The sequence below is a fragment of the Drosophila elegans genome, unplaced genomic scaffold, assembly GCF_018152505.1.
Source record: "Drosophila elegans isolate 14027-0461.03 unplaced genomic scaffold, ASM1815250v1 contig_149, whole genome shotgun sequence".
NCBI classification, from domain to species: Eukaryota; Metazoa; Arthropoda; class Insecta; order Diptera; family Drosophilidae; genus Drosophila; species Drosophila elegans.
In genome coordinates, this window is record NW_024545513.1 from 17,637,459 (window position 1) to 17,651,269 (window position 13,811).

The 13,811-nt window shown below is 37.3% G+C and overlaps 1 protein-coding gene across 2 annotated transcripts in view; it reads right to left on the reverse strand.

The window, feature by feature from the left end:
- The window catches only part of LOC108144043 (innexin shaking-B), a 159,779-nt gene that overhangs the window by 135,666 nt on the left and 10,302 nt on the right, over positions 1 to 13,811 (reverse strand). The gene's annotated exons all lie outside the window — the stretch shown is intronic.

Genomic DNA, 13,811 nt, shown 5'->3' on the forward strand with positions numbered 1-13,811 from the left:
TCAGGCCACGTCGTCGTCTCATCAACATCTACGTCACCACTTTATTCCTGGCTGGGTAAATGTGTATTTGTGTGTGAGTGCCCACAAGTACAACTTATTTTGCTCAGCCGGAATTCAGGTTTTAAAACATTAAACTGGGAGATGCAGAAAAAACATAAATAAAATTCCGAAAATAAAATGCAGAAGAGTATTTAAAACAAATTTAATGTTAATTTAATTAATTAGATTTCAATTTTAAAAACCAACCTCAAGAAACCCGAATTCTGAGAGCGACATTATATAATATTCATTATTTCTTATTGGACTTGAGTATTTTATTTTACTACATAAAAGTAGCGCTAATAAATGGGCAACTTGGTATATGCAATCAGAACTGCGAAAATTTTCCCCATATATATGTGTGCAATTTATCTGGGTAGCCAACGATACGATGGGCTCACAATCACTCCGAGCTAGACCTTCCCATATGGAGACCTATTAACCCAGCTTTTACCCCCTCCCCACCACATTCCGCCTTTTATTCGCCGAGCTTGCTTTTTGCCCGTATTTATTCGTATTCGCTGGTCGTTGTCGTGGTTTCCGGATTTTGTTTTGTTGCAAATGTTCGCTGTTCCATAAGCATAGTCAGGCCACGCCCACTGGCCCCATTTGGCCGCTATTGCCCGCTATTGCCCGCCCACTTTTCCTAAGCGGCTACATCATGCGCTCAACGATGCGACAACGTTTTATTAATAATACTTGAAGGGCTGATGGGGTTACGAGGAAATGTTGCAGGCAGTCGGCGCTTTTAATGCCTCACATAAAGCCAGTGAATGGAGAAAAGAAAAGGCGAGTGGAGAGAAGAAAGTGGTGAGAGGAGAAAGGAGGCAGGAGAAGGGAGAGTGGAAAGTGGAGCGGTTCATCTGACGTTACTCATACGCCTCATGGATTGCATTAGATACATGTATATTCATTTTTTTTTGTGTCATTGCTAGTTTCTGCTGCTGCAGCGCCCATGAAATAAGAAGAGACAGAAAAGCAACAAATATAAATAAATAATTTAACAGGCAGAGCAGAACAAAAGCATTGACCCAAACTTGAGGTGTACTTTTAAATTCTTAAAACTCAGAGGAGAGCAGAGATTAGTTAACTTTCCGAAATTTAGAGCAGCTAAAAAGCGGAAGGTTGAAATCAGCTTAAGAAGGATTTAAATATTATGCTTATAGCTTTAAAATTTAATGTTATAAAAACGTTTTTCAACAATAAACTCTATTAGCTTGCGGTTTCTTTCTTTTCATAATAATTAAATAACTAAAACATCATAAATGCAGATATTTTGCTAGTTTCATTTAATGATTACTTATTTATTTGTTTAAGAGTTTTAAACAAACTTAAACTTCTTAAGTTTAAGTTTAACTTTTCTTAATCTGTTATTAGAACTCTTTAATTATTTACAAAATTAGGCTCACACTAAATACAAGTTTTTTGTTGGAAAATTACTTAAAGCTATCAGGTATTTTCTTCTTGTGTACGATTAACCCTCGTCACCCCACCATCCAGTGCATTAACAAACATCCATATGTAAGTACATATCCCCCGGCTACATCATTCAACTTTCATTTTGGGCTGCTAACGATGCTTCTGATACATACTAATAACTTCTTTCATTAAAAATTCCTATGGGCCGCCGTCAAAAGCCATAACCGCTGAAAAGTGGAGTGGGCGTGAGCGTTGTCGTAGGCGTGGGCGCGGGCGGAAAATGATGACAGGCGGTGGAAAAGGGGGGGCGGGTGCAGGGGCTTTGGATAAAATGGGGGCGGGGCAAAGCACACACTTGAGCGACGCTAAACTCGTCCAATTAGTAGCATTTAATTTGGTAAACAGCGGCATTTTCGTGCTTTTGCATTTTTTTGTAATTAACAACAACAAGATGATGATGAAAATGTTAAAATGATGATGATGGTGATGAAGAAAGTATAAAAACGATGATTATGAAGAAGAAATATGATAAAGTTGATGACGTTGAAGAAGAAAAGCAACAAATGTGATAAAGAAAAGGGGAAGGAGATGGCAACCTGATGAGTAGCGCGAGTTTTTCGCGGGCTTAATGTGTCAGCCATCTCCATCTCTTTCCCTTTTTGTAAAGCCCACTCTTTCCACAAAACTTAATAATACACTAAGAACTTGTATAGTTTTTCTCAACCTTTTTGACTTTAAAATTAAACGTTTGTAAGACTCTTTGAAGAGTCAAAAATAATATGTTGCAATTTGTTCTGTAGTCTAAAAAGATAAATAAACAAATAAACAATATATTTTAATTAAACTATACAACTTTTTCCAGTGCATGTCCTCCTCACACTGTGTGTGTGTTTCTGGGTGTTTCCTGAGCATATGTTTGCCTTGCTGCCGCAAAACGCCGTTCATTTTTTGGAGCATTTCCACCGCACCATTCCCGCATTTTTCAACTCCCCCGAAAGTCATTATTTTGATGTCAACAACGTGCCAGGCAGATGATTGCCCCGGAAAATCCGACACCCTCCGCCCGAAATTTTCCCATCATCCCCTTGTCCAATGACCAACACTTTCGCTTAATTTTTTTTGCACCTGACCATCCAGTAAAGCTTATTAAAAAAAGAAAAAAAAAAACAGACGCACACACACACACACACATCTCGAATAAAAAGAAAGGAAAAATGGAAAAAAAAAAGTGGAATATTTTGGACTCTGTTTTTTCGGCAAACTTTGTCAGTGAAACCCAAACAACGAGCGGAGCAGAACAAACAGATTAACCGCAATAATGAACACGGACAAACGCACTAGAGTGGTGGAAAGTGGAAAATCGGGGGCTTTGAGGTGGATTAAAAAGGACTTGGGGGTGGCAAAATGATGGGGGGAGGAGCGTGTGACCTTTTTTGGAGTACCTCTTGTTGTGCTGAGAACACAAATTTGCGATTTATCAAGCTTAAGCCAAAAATATGCTGCAACTAACGTTAAACCGAATTTTTGGTTTCATTAGCATTTCATTTTATAGCAAGAAATTAAGATAGTGTAATTTAAACAGAATAACTTTAACAAACATTTACATCAACAACGATTTTTTAAACTTTACTTTAAACTTGTTAAATTATAGGTACAAACAAATATTAATATTTATACTTTTACCTTTGTACATAACAACTAAGGCACACCACAAATTTTAATTACTTTACTCTGAAATTTCAACTGGGGCCATAGATTGGTCAAGTTTTGTCGCAAACTCAAGGAAATGGGGACGGAAAATGGTCCTCCAGCTGTGGTCATTTTCCGAGTCACAGGTTTTTTCTTTTTAGAAAGGTAAGCGGAAAAGCAAACGGAAAACTGGCACACAAACACACGTGTAAGCATTTAAAGAGCTTGGTAAATTATGCAGAGCCACAGAGCGAGAAAAACCAGAGAAGAGGAAAAGCGGAAAAGCGGGGGACAAAACACACACACACACAGCGTCACCGTCATCTCAGCGCGACTAATAAACTCAACTTAGCTGGCATAAAAAATATCCATGCAAATTAATTAAATATTTACAGTTTACTGACATAAGCCGAGGACACAAAGCTCGAAAAGAAAAGCGACGGTGACGGCGACGGCGACAGAGGAAAAGCGGAAAAGCGGAAAAGGGAGAGGAAGTGGCGAGGAGTGCGAGAGCGAAGTGAACTTTCCGCTGAATTGCAAAAATATGCAAAGGTATGCAGGAAGTGTACGAATGGATGACTGAATGACTGAGTGAGTGAGTGAATGACTCAGCCTAGAAGAGCAGACAGACGGATTAGGACGAAAAACGGGCCAACAGAAACCAAAAAGACTATTTGATACCCTTTGCATTATATATATACAATTTTGTATTGCCGAGGATTATAAATACATACTTTAATTTCCTAAAACAAAATATTAAAAACAATAACAAAGCTTTAACATTATTTTATCATTTCTAGCTAAAATGTTAGCCAGGATTAATGTTTCTCACATTGTTCAAATAATCCCAACATTAGTATACCTTGTTATTTAAAAACCAAATGGGTATATTTCTACAAGGCAACCAAGTCAGAAATGCCCAGCTACTCTTTTTCACTGAATAGTTGAGCAGTCTCACCTGCAAAATGAAATTAGTGTTAAGGCAAGGTGAGGACAAGAAGCTTCTTTCATTTTGAAACAGGCAACAACGGCCAGCAAGCAAACAAACAAACCGACAAAAAAAAACCAGAGAACTGAGGGAAACAAATAAACTTTTATGTTTGTAATCAAATTTTTGCCACTCTGCTGACGTTGGGCATAATAAATTTAAATCAATGCAGCTCAGACACCAGAAAAGTGGAGAAAGTCAGTGGATTCCCTAGAAAAACCGACCAAATAAACTCTTCAAGAAGGGGAATTTTTTAAAATATACCAATATTGTTTTGGTTAACTAAAAATTATCTTTTTAGCAAATCATAAAGCTTTGTCAAAAATATATGATTTCCTGGTTTCAAATGACAATTTAGATAACTCTTTTAATACGTATTTCCCACACTATTCTCTTGGCTGATAATTAATTTCTAAGCTTGATACTCTGCGCTCGTATAAATAATGTATCCATCTCAGTGCTGACCTAATTGTGCTACTCGATATGTTAATTAGTCCTCGAAGCCTGACACTTAAGTTACGGCCAGCAAAGTTTTCGTTCTATTTTTTGCCATGTCACCTACATATCACTCACGGCCCCCGTATTTCCATTCACATTCCCAAAAATGTTCCCAATTGCAGCCCCCAAAATGTTGCACTTGACAACGAGAAATGGTAGGAACAAATATATATATAGAGGGAAGAAAACGTAAATGAAATACCAAAGTAAAATACCAAAAATACTTGAACAATGAAAAACCCAAAAGGAAAAGCTGGAAAAGTGTGTGGGGGGAAGGGGTGGGTGGCGGGGAAAGATGGTTGGCTGGTTAGCAGGGCTAAGCGTTTTTGGGGAAAAACTTTCGCCCTGCAGGGCTCAACTTTTAATGGCAAGAGCAAAGAGAAAATAGGGCCGAAAGACAAGACAGAAGCGTGTGCATGGTACACATGTTCCAGCTGCGGGTTCCAAAAATAAGACCAGGAAAATTCGGTGGGGGGGGGCGGAGGGGATGGGCTTTTCCGGCGGTGTGGGTGTGGCATACTTAAGTGCATGTTACCCGAACAATTTACTAGCGTAAGTTGGAAATTTTTGAATTGGCTAAGAAGCACAAGGAGCTCTGGGAAAAAAGCAGACAGACAGAAAGGGAAAAAAACGAAACGAAACGAAACGCAAAACTTAAAAGGCAGAAGGCGGTGTAGCATCAATGAACAGCTGAGAAAAAGTTAAGAAAGCCTCACAAGAAGTTGAAATGAAGATTTATTTGCCTATTTGCTTATTTATCTTTGGCTCAACTAGAGGCTCCATCAACATGAGCCGAGCCACCGACCCACCGACCACCCTGAAAAAAAAACCCCCCCAACCATCCAAAAAATGGGTGGAAAAGTTGCCTGTAAAAGGAAATTATGTTAAGTACCGTAAACTTAAACGTCGAGTGGGTGGCAGCAGAAAGTCCCAGCCGTGTGTTGTGTATAGTTAGCATGTTATAAATGTTGTAAAACATCTTCACACACTGAGAGACATAAAAGAGATGTAAATGGTAGTAAAGTATTCTGTTTCACAAATAGAGTTTGCAGTATATGAAATATACTTTACAATCTCATTTTATTGGAACAATAGAGTTATATGGCTTTTAGACGTTAGGTTTAACAGTTGGGGTACTATATAGTTTTTATGATAGATGCATACAAATTATTCAAATAAGAAGGTCACAAAGCCAGGCACTCTAAAAAACATAAATTAATATAATTAAAAACTATCTTATAATTGCGCATAGCAAGGCACTCAATATAACATATAATAATATAATATAACTAATTAATAATTATAAAATTAAACTAAAGAACAAAATAATGTGTCATCTATCACATTTTTCTGTTGGGAACTATCTCTCGTTGTTTTCCAACTGTATTTTTCACTTCTCTACCTAAACATTAAAGTTGCTTCCTTTTTGTTTTAAGAAATCAAGCATCCTTTCGCTGAAGAAAACCAACCACTCCACTCGACTCCACTCAAATGGGCAATTTAATTATACGGAAATCACACAGAATTCATCTAATTAGTTTGGCGTTTTAATTGCCCAGGGAGAGACCGCTGGAGGACACTTGTCTCCACTCCACCAGCTGCCATAAATTATGTCATCTTGGTCTGGAGCCGGAACTGAAACAGAAACAGAAACTGAAACAGAAACTGAATCTGAAAAAGGAGCCAAAAGATGGTGACTCACTCCACTTGTCAGCGCTTCAATTGAATTTGTGCCCTGTAAATATTTCAATAATAATTCCTTCCATTTGTGATATTAAAAAATATATATCTCCTGGCATTCGAAGCAGCCGTAACTGTAGCTCCGTAGCTCTGCCAATCTGAATGGAAATCCGAGTCTGTAGCTGCATTCTTTATCTGGCAACCAATTGGCATTCGTTCCGTTTGCTTTTGTCCCACGTAATTGGCCAATGCAAAAAGCAGAAAAAACAGGCCAAAGTGCACACAAAAAGAGTTGAAGGATATATGTGAAAAATATAAAAGGATAAATAGATTATGCAGGGGAAAAACAAAGAGTAATAGTAACGAGATATCTACAATGGGTAACGATTCTTATACATTTTCCCAAGAAGTATTCTTCCATTGTTCTAACAAAATGTTGGTCTCAATATTTGAAGTACGAAAACCATTTGAAAGTGGCAAAATGTATACATTAAGTCATGCCAATCAAAAAGTCTATTCCCCTGATCCGTAACCGTACAGTATAATACTGAAAAATAAATGCTAATCGCTTTGGGAGGTCACAACGCTTTGATGTTGCCCTCTGGCTTAAGGAATGAAATTCCACAGAGCTTAAAATTTATTTATAGAATTACGAAATTCATTTCGCATCAAATGAAATTCATCGCAACTGAATCAAAGTCTGGAAATTGATGAGAAAACTAGTTTAACAACGATGACTGTCGAATGGCTTCAATTCTCCCGAGCAGAAGATTCATTACTAGTGGGTAATAGCTGTGACATTTGATGAGCCTCAAAAGTAAAAGATGTTTTTTTTTTAATATTTTAGCACGCACACGCACACTCAAGTACATTTCAGTTTAGTTAAAAGTTTCGTAAAGACCGAGAAACGCCACTCAAAGTGCCAAATTTCACGCCACTTGAAGGATCCCGAGATGAGGGCTGCGATGGCATGACTTTTAATCCTTTTTGCATTTCGCGCTGTGTGCAACGTAAAAAGCATCGTTAAATAAACATGGGAATATGAATGTATGATTGCCCCAGACTCTTGCTCATCCGGAACTCGAAAGACGAGAAGACGGGCATCTCTTTATCGCCGGCAGATGCGCCCGTTTTTGCTCCGGCGATAAAGTTTATGGCCAAGCTGGAACTGCCGCCCACGAATCTCCATCCCGCTGTATTCAACGCACTCTTTTTAATTTAGCCAACCTGCCTTTTTGGATTGAAAACTTTGCCGTTGCCAGTCAGCAAACAAAACAGGCAAGGCGAAAGTTTAGTTGGCCCCGAACATTCGGATACACTCGATGTTGGTCAACAGATATGGCTTAAATTGAATCAAAGTATGTTAATATCATTCATAGGATTAAGTTGAATTTTTAATAAGCTCATCAAGAATAAGCCAATTTAATTGTATTCAAGGGACTGTAAGCCGAGATAAGTCATATCAGTTTAAAATATTTTAACATTGTGTGCCATTAAAATGAAAGATTTACTATTTTATTGTTATATTTGTTTAGGCAAGATGTCTTCATTATTTGTCCAATTATAAAACCAGCTTTGATTCACGAACAAATATTGTCGGAAAGTGCTGCAGGAGCCATCAGTCGACCAGTTCTAAGCTGCACGTCATAATTGCCATGCCTTCGCAACAAAAGGGTATCCTGAATACAATGAAGATGCGACAGCATAAGAATAAGGAAAGGAAATGGCAAAAACAGAAACTGCAGCGAGTGAAGAAAGGAATCAAGTTTGCAGCCTCAACTTCGTTTCGGTTCCAACTTCAAAACTTCAAGTTTGTTTGGCCAATTAAAATTGTGAAATATATATTTGTCACGACTACTGACTGCTTGTTCCATCGCCTCGTTGTCTCACGCCTCGCTTTTAATAAGCAAATGCAAATGTCGCCTGCTGCCTGCTGCGAAATAAATGGCCAAATTGATTTATGTAGCGAGTCAGGCGGAGAAACCAAAGGCACTCAAATACAGTCGGTTTGTTCGCCAGAGGAGGGGGATAATGGCAGGGATTCGAGGATTGGAGTTGAGGATTGGAGGATTGGAGGATTGTAGGACCGTGGAGCAGCATCTAATATGTTGTGAATTTATGCAGGGAGCTGAGTTAGAAAATCTACAATAACTCCTACTACAAATTATGTTATTAAGTTGAAAGACTTTTGGTTATATTTCAAAAATCCTCTTTATCATACATTTTTCTTAACAATTCCACTAGAAGGTAAAGAAATTTTGTAAGCACTGTGTTTTAATGACTCGCAAAAAGAGAATCAAACATAAACGAAATGAAGTGAAATGAAATGAAATCAAATATCGGTGTTATATAAGCACCGCCTCTCTCTCTACCGGAAAACTATATTTCTGCCTTTTTTAGTTTATACTCCACTGCCGTCGCCACCATATTTTGTATCAGTTTTTTCTGGGCTAGATAAATGCCGTCTGTGTGTGTCCTTATTTATGGTCCTTGCCTTGTGATGGTTTCCGTATTTAAATGTGTTCGTGTGCCGCTTACATCTTTATTAAAGAGACGGCCATAGTTTTTAATAAAAATTCATTCAACCCTCACCATAAAGAAACTCCATCGTTTTTTCTTTCTCTTTTTTATATATATATATATTTTTTTTTTTTTGGTCTTTTTCCTTTTGGGGTAAATGTGTGGGTTCACCTAATTTATGTACTACGAAAGTGGGTGGCTTTTGTGGGTGCGCCTCCTAATAGTTTTTAACTTAAGTGCGGAGGGAGAGAGATTGCCAATGGGTGGGGAGAAAAGGGAGACATATACCTTGGCCAAAAAGGACGTAGGCGAATCTCTTGACGACAAAGATGCCGACGACAATGTTTCTCCATCTGCCCTTCCTGCGTATTTTTTCCCCAACTATCTCCCACTCTTTCTGCCCATCTCTTCTCCTCGCTTCTCTTCACAAATTTTTTTTTTTCCTTTTTTGGTGGCGTCTTGAAGGCGGCTTCTTTTTGGACCACAAGCAGGCTATTGAGTCGTGTATCTTGGCAGCATCTCACTTAGTCCTTGCCGCCCAAAAACCACCCAGCTCCTTATGGTAGATGGCTTATTTTATCTGTCTGACTCTCGGGTGATGGTTGTGGCGGTGGTGGTGGTGGTGGTGGTTCCCCATTCGTGTGTCGATATTTTATTTTTATTTGAAAAAATCAATTTATGGGCTCTTTTGCAATAAACGATTTCTCTTTTATTTGTCTTCCCCGGCGTCGTTCGATGTCGCTGGTCGTTGTTCTTGGTCTCCTTTTGCTTTATGGTCGCATATCCTTATAATATTTTCTATAGTTGTCATCGCTTCAGCTACGGCATCTCTCGTTCTCAGGACCCCCAGCCACCATTATTCATTGTATGCCATGTGGGAGGCACCCCGCCTCACCGCCTCCCTACATCCCTACATCCCAACATCCATATATTTATATATGTTTATATGTGTGTGTGTGTAAGGGCCTGATTCATTTTTTACCCTATGAGATAATAAAGGAGCAGCAAGAAAAATTGGGCGCAAGAAGTTTGCGTTGCCTTCAAGAAAAATGACCCTCAAAATATCGGTATATATGTGGGATGGGGTTGCAAAACGACAAAAAAGACAAAAAAAAGGAGTAAAAGAAGATGCCCTGGCCAAAGGGGGCAAATGCATTTCACTTGAAAGGCTTTTGACCAGGCCCCCAAGAAGCAAACGCAAAACACATTAGAAAATATTCACTTAGGGCAAACTATTTGCATATGAAGTCAGCCAAGTGCAACGGGGCGGATGATTGATAAATGAAGAAGTCGAGCGGGCACAAAATTGAAGCAGAAAAGGGCAATTTAATATGATGAAAAATTTGAAAAATTTATAACAGTTTTGAGAATTAAATATAACTACCAGACATATTACCTAAAAATGGTGGAAATTAAAAATTATTTAACTAATTTAAACTATTTTTTAAAAATAAAAAATCATTTCAAAATATTGAAAATTATCCAGATCAAATTTGTTAAGGAAATTTTATTTTTCTTATCTATTAATTTATAATAACACCCGGCCAAGAAAAACAATTCACTTCAATGGCATTTTTTCACAATTTTAAATTTCAAAATGCAGCCAGAGAATTAATTTTCTTTCTCGACTCCTTCGTCTTCCATACTTATTTTCTACATAATACGATTTATAAATTTTTTTTCATTCTTCCCTGCTTTAAATCCCTGCCGTTTCTATAGAATCTTTTTATAATCTATTGCTTGTCTTCCTCCCCTTCGCTAGACATCATTTGTATAATTTAAAGCTCCGTTCTCTCACATTTTCGCATTGGCATACTGGAAATGAAAAATTTAAATCGCGCATACGCCGCATTGACCATTATTTCCACTTACCACTCATCTCCTAAATCGCCTTCTTTCAGCTTTGTTTGTACCATATATTTCTGGAGTTTTTTCCCCATTTCTGGAAAACTGGATAACTAGAGTTAGCGGTAGTTTTGGTGGCTGTGTCTCACTTTGTTGGATTTTTATTGTTGCTTTTTATGCGCCCCACACAAGTTTTTATTCTCTTCTTTACAGTTTTTACAACAGCGAAACTTTCCTTTTATTTATTTCCTGCCTTGCAAGTGCCTGCCACGCCCCAATTGAAATGGAAATCTTCTCAGCCATTTTATATTGTGTTTAATACATTTTAAAGGCGGAGGGGGTGGTGGCAAATGGCTTTCAATGAAAAATTTCGAACAATCAAAAAATACATACAAAATTTTTTTTTTGCCATGCATGATAATTTATGAACTTGTCAAATGTGTCTCAGTTTTCCCAACCATTTCAGCCATTCGTTGTATAAAATTTATTCATTCCTCTGCGCTTGGAAAAAGAGTTTTATTTATTGTGATCGTTGTGGCGCAAAAAAAACGAGAGTTTAACTTTATGCGAGACACAAAACCAAATGCATTCCGTGGCAACTGCACTCGCTTTTGAGCCCCTTCCACAGACGGCAATCATTTGTGTGTGCTGCTATCGCCCTTCCGCCCTTTTTGGTGCTCAAATTAAATTTACAATTTGTTTGGCCAACACCAAAAAGCTTAACAAAATAATACTCGTATCGGGACAAAGAGAAATCGCTGAAAGCCTTCAAAGGAGGGGAGGAAGCCGCTTGAATATATTACAATTTTCGGAATTAAAGCCGATTTTCAACGAATGGTATTGTGTAAACTGAAATATCATATATATACATATTTTTAAACATCTACAAAAATATTCTGCGAATTTTGAGTATCTCCTGCTGTTTTGTTGTATTCTGCTTGTTAAATAAAATATAGATTTTAAATTTGTTTAATTTGGTTATTTTATTTATCTCCCTATATATAAATAAATTCTATAAATTATGGCAAGTGTTAAAGCGTTGCCCAGCAGTTGTGGTTTAATTATTATTTGTATCAATTTAATTTGTATATATTTTTTTTTCTTTAAACCCATTTTTCTACCATTTAATAGACGTTCTTGCACACAGATTAAATTTCATTTTTCCACCACTGCAGTTATGATTTTCGGTAATTTTTTATTTGTGGGCTTAGTTTGCGTAATGAGGTTAATCCAATTTGAGTTGTCGTTGTGCCATTTTTGCGCTTCATAAACCCAATTACGTTCCTATTTTCGTTTGTTTCGTTTTTTTTTTATTTTTTTCTATTGAATTTCCATTTCGATTGCCATTTGGTTGTGGCCAACAACAACGAACAATGAACTGGGACCGACTTGTTCCCCTTTCACCCCCGCTGACATATTTGTGATCTATCAAAAAGCAATTCACTCAACCAAATCATCAGCATTCATTTGGATTCATCCCCCGCCCCGTGTCCCCGCTCTTGCCGCCATTCAGCCATCCATCCATCCATCAATCAATCAATCATTATGCTCATAAAAATTAGCAACATCAAGCGGTAAACTGGAACAAATGAAATGCCGCCTCAAGCCGCAAAAATGTTTGCATTAAAATTAATTACAACTGAAATCGTAGCCCAGAAATCTACGACTGATGAATACAAATTGTGTGGGCGGCGTAAAATATGGAAGCGCATTAAAAAGGGTTATAGCATCCCATGGGGCGTATGCGCAACGCCCTTAGGAACAGCCCTTTGGCAACCGTAACAACTGGAAATCCATCAACACTCTGTGTCACGCCCCCTTACAAAAATGGGACACATGCTCGGGACTTTCACACAACATTGAAAGGTGTTGCCCCGGCTGACAAATTGGAGGGCAAACACAGAAAAATCAGATCAGAATACAGATCTAAAGTCGAAATTCGTATGTTCTTTCGTATGAAATAATGTGCCAAAATACAAAGAAATAAATCGGATTGAAGACAAAATATATCATTGACTGTAAACTAATTATTGTGTGCTTAACAAAATATAAAGCAAAAACTATAAATAAATTATATCCCAAAACAAAAAATGTTTTTTAAGCGAAATACAGTTTAGAAAGTCAGACATAAATCAATATACTATATGAATATAAAATAAAAACAATAAAAATTATAAATATAATAACAAATAATAATACAGACATCAAAAACACAAAGAAACAAAAAATAAAAAACTTACAATTAAATTTACCAGATATAACTTGAAAGAATTCAGTCTGCTAAATTTTTCGTCACCATGAAAAATAAAAACATATTGAAGTTATCAGAAAAATTGGGAAATAAGGTTATTTCCAAGAAATGTAATTAAGTGCCCATAAAATCCATAGATTCACATATCAGCCAATCTTATTTAATTTATCTGTGGTCCACTTCATTCCTGGAAAATGCTTCGAGTCTTGAACAAAATCTGTTGTTCTCGAACGAAGGGATTTTTATTGTATTTATTGCCGCCCAAGACAAGTGAAAAACATGTGAGGGGCGGGGGTGGTGGAGGTGGGTAAAGTGGGCGTGAAGCTGTTGGAAAATCTTACAAGCCGCCGAGTGACAAGGCAAGGGAAAACATGGCTAGTGTGTTTGTTTTATAAACGTACTTTTTTTATTGCCAGCAAAAATGGTTGGGACAACCACTGGATTGACAAAAGACATTTATATATTTTATTTTGAATTTTTAAAAAAGTATTTTATTGATATTATTCAATTCCTAAGTTGTGTAACACTTTTTTCGGTTGGCTGACTGAAGAAAAAGCTACCATGGCTCCTCATTTCCTGTCTCGTATTTGTTTGTTTGCCTTCCCCCTGCGGAAGTGTTTTTTTTTTCAGCTCCTTCGAACTCTTTGATTTGATTAGTGCCAAACCACCCGCAATCCTTCGTCTGATTGCTCTATGAATGAATCCCAATGAATGGCCACAAAGAAGAGAAATCATTCCCCACTTTTTTTTTATGATTTTTCCCTCAGTTTTTCAGCTTTGAAATTGGTCTGGCTTCGTCAGCGTTTTCCGTATATATATATATATGTTTATATATATATATATATATATATGTTCGGATTCGGATTCTGATTCTGGAATTAG